This window comes from Bos mutus, chromosome 6 (genome assembly GCF_027580195.1).
Source record: "Bos mutus isolate GX-2022 chromosome 6, NWIPB_WYAK_1.1, whole genome shotgun sequence".
In the NCBI taxonomy this organism is placed as follows: Eukaryota; Metazoa; Chordata; class Mammalia; order Artiodactyla; family Bovidae; genus Bos; species Bos mutus.
The window spans coordinates 75,143,195-75,147,388 of NC_091622.1; positions in this window are offsets into that span (position 1 = coordinate 75,143,195).

Genomic DNA, 4,194 nt, shown 5'->3' on the forward strand with positions numbered 1-4,194 from the left:
TTACATTACTCTGAAAAGTGAAAGTGAAGTTGCTCAGTCCTGTCCAACTCTTTGCGACCCTATGGACTGTAGCCCACCATTCTCCTCTGTCCATGGGATCTTCCGGACAAGAATACTGAAGTGGGTCGCTGTGTCCTTCTCCAGGGGATCTTCCCAACCCAGGGATCGAGCCCAGATCTGCCGTATTGCAGGCAGACTTCACTCTCTGAGCCACCAGAGAATACTCTTATTTTACTTAATAAACTCTTTTGCTTGCTTGCTACATAATGCAATATCAATTTTTGGATAAATGCATCAAACAAAATGTCTTAAGATGGCAATAGTTAAATGACACTATGTTGTGCACTTGACATGAACATAATATCATATGTCCACTATCATACTTCAATTTACCAAAAAAGAATGGTGCCAGGGAAATATACCAGAAGTCCACATCAAGCAGCCCCCTTTTAAGTACCCCTCAAGACTGAATTGCATATTCAACTTGAGGGAAAAACCCTAAATAATTCCAAAGAATTATTGTGCTTACTCTATAAATTTCTGTTTTAATACAATGCTCAGCAGAATGTATTTCTTTCCCTGTGTTCACATATCATATTGACTGTAAGATCTAATGAGGTGGGGGTAGGGTTTTCCTCAACTGCTAACTTTTCACAAAACTTTCTAATGATCAGGCAGAATAGCATTTCCCACTTATTTAAAACTTTTTAATGATCATTTTTTCCCCAATGCTTAGCAAAGCAGCTGTTTTTCCCTCAGACTGAGGTTTATGCCAAGTTTAAAATGTTAATGTTTTTAAGCCATGTGCTCAAGAATTAAGTATCTCCAATTTCCAAACTGGAAGATCTTGGCAGCTTTCACTCACTAAATAAACTCAGTTAGAAAGAGACTTCTAACATAGAAGGAAGAAAAGGAATCCCAGGCACTTCTCTTTGTCAACTTTGTGACCTTCCTAAATGGCCAACAGTATTAAGGTTCCTTTTAATGATCTACAATTACTGGAATATGATTTTAGTGGTTGGCCTAGGTGGTTAGTTTTTAAATTAACAAAATTAGATTACTGAGCAGGATAAAAAGAATAGGATAATTATAACTAAGACTGTGTAATACCAAGATACTTGATATTATAAAAGCAAATGGTTTTAAATAAGTTCAGGTTCTTAATTTTGATAAATTTGTGTAAACCATAAGATGGTCTTTCAAATTTAAAGATTACTATAAAATTCTATTTGTTCTAGGGAATAAAATTCCCCAGGCTCTGTGAAAGTTATGTCTAACATTTGTTTTGTCTTCAAGTCTTTTTTAATAACTACATTTTAAAATTTACTTTTTTTGGCATACATCTCTGTGAATTATAAATGTGTAGATTCATGTAACCATCTAGAACAATAAGCATATATAACAGTTCCCTCACCCCCCAAAACCTCCTTTGTGTTATACCTTTAAAATAATATTTCGCTATCTCTGTTGCTGCTGCTGCTGCTGCTGCTAAGTCACTTCAGTCGTGTCCGACTCTGTGTGACCCCGTAGATGACAGCCCACCAGGCTCCTCTGTCCCTGGGATCCTCCAGGAAAGAATACTGGAGAGGATTGCCATTTCTTTCACTATATCTAAAATCATACAAAGAAGGATAATTTTATCGTTTTGAGAATACCATATGTGTGTTAGTCACTCAGTCATGTCCGACTCAGTGAACCCATGAACTGTAGCTTGCCAGGCTCCTCTATCCATGAATTTCTCCAGGCAAGAATACTGGAACGAGTGGCCATTCCCTTCTCCAGGCCATCTTCCTGACCCAGGGATCGAACCCAGGTCTCCTGCATTGCAGGCAGATTCTTTACCTTCTGAGCCACCAGGGAAGCCTGAGAATACCATATAATGTCATAGAATATATAACTTTATATCACTGGCTTCTTTCATTCAGTATATCTTGAAGGTGAATTCAAGTTGCTACATTTATAAATAACTTATTTTTTTTGATGAATATTATTCCACTGTATGGATTTACCAGAGATTATCACTTGTTGAAAAACGTTTGAGTTCTTTCTAGGTTTTGGTGATTGTGAATAAATTTGCTATAAAGATCTAAGGGCAGGTTTTCCTGTTTGTATACATTTACATTTCTCTAGAGCAAATAACAGAAGTGGAAATATGTCACACAGTTAAGGGAAAAAAAAAAAAGCTACTGGGTAATCCCAAGAACAGAATGAAAATGTCAGAAAAATAGCTGAGAAAAACTGGGAATAAAATTACCTACATCAGAGGGTTCTAGTGAAGAATTACAACATTTGAGATGTCAGCCCCTGATGTGGTTCTGAAAAAATCTTTGTTTCCACTGACACATGACAAATGCAAAATACCACTGTTAACAAAAGCTCTTAAAATCAATTATTCCCTAATTCTCCCTGGTCTAAAAAAAATCAAAATGTCTCTAAATAAAATTTTAAAATATTGATATTACTGATATATTCAGTGGTCACTATGTGTATTTTTAACTTTTTATTGTGTTCAGGTAAATGAGGGCTTCTGGTGATCACTATTCTTAGATTGTTAAAGGTTGTTTAGATACAAAATGTGAGATTCTATGTTATATAAATTTGATATTTATCAATGTGAATTTTGGCAAATAAATAATATTAGATATCTATTTTTGAAAGCAGTACAGCCATTTTTATTAGTAAAATTTACATTTAGCGTTTTTTTCCTGTTGTAATTTAGTGGAGTTCTAACATTCTTACATATATTTCACATCTTTCCTTCTGTCTCAACAAAGGCAAAGTGTTATCCTGGTACATTTTCTAACAATGTCCTCGTATATATAATGAGTCTGGAAAATCTTTGTTGGTGTGTGTTCATTTTACAAATGGAGAGTTTTTCATTATAACTTCTCTTTTGAAATAAATGTTACCAGTGTTTTGAATGATTGTGAGAAACTTGGCCCCAGGGCTGTTGAGGTCAACAATAGCACTGAATGAAGTGTCTGGTTGGAAAGAGAAACCAATCCTGGCTCACTTTGCATCAGCATCCTTTGAGAAGGCTTTCTCACCACTAACATTTGCATGATAAATTTATGGACTCTGGCTCTACCAGCTTGATTGAACACATTGCATTTTGCTAAGAACAGCATGTCAACTAGCACAGTCAGCATCCATATACATCTGGGAAAACTGCAACTGTTAGAATTGTGCCATGGGACTGAAGACAAGAAAAGCTTTGTCAGCTGTCAGTTAGACATTTTGCTCACTATCTATTGATGGATGAAAATGTTGCTAATCTTCAATGTGGTGTTTCATATATTACTCTTTGGATTCTGACAGCTCCAGAGGTAAAGAGAGAGGTCAAGTAAAGGCACAGGAACAAGAGAAATACCCAGCCTTAGTCCTAATACTTCAGGAGATGAGGAACAAAAGAAAACTACAAGCACAAAAAGTGGGTCTGAGAAAGCAGCTGGAGGTTGCTTGGCAGAGAGTAATGCTACAGGGCAATGATTCACTTTAGAAAATATTAGTTCCTCTGTCACGTGCAAAAAGCAGGCAAGATATTATGTAATAATGCATTTCTTGCATTATCTGAAATAGCTGCATAATGTCAACCAGTTCTGAAGACTGCAGGGGTTTGTCTACAGACCATTCTGTTTGAGAGTTAATTTTATTATATTATCTGCATAATTTAAGAAGAATTTTTAAAAATGATTAAAGTACCTATTTGACCTTTCAATTTAATTTTGCATGGTATAAATCGCATTGAAACTAGGTTTTTAAAATCTGAGGTCAATGGTCGCAATGAATAGAAATAAGAATATAAATTTTGGATCTTCCTTCATAGTTCAGCGGGTAAAGAATCTGCCTGAAAGACAGGTGACCGGGTTCGATTCCTGGATCAGGAAGATCCCCTGGAGAAGGAAATGGCAACTCACTCCAGTATTCTTGCCTGGAGAATCCCATGGACAGAGGAGCCTGACAGGCTACAGTCCATGGGGTCGCAAGAGTTGGACATGATTTAGCAACTAAACCACCACCACAAAAACAAATTAAAGAAAAATAAAATGAGAACATCAGGAAAGCCTTTTTTTTTTTTAAATCTACTCCAGAAAGGGATCAGTTATCTTGCTAGGAATAAACAGGGATATAGTCTTACTGCAGCATTGGATAAGTAATTTTAAATGGGTATAGGAAGGTTTGATATAATACAAC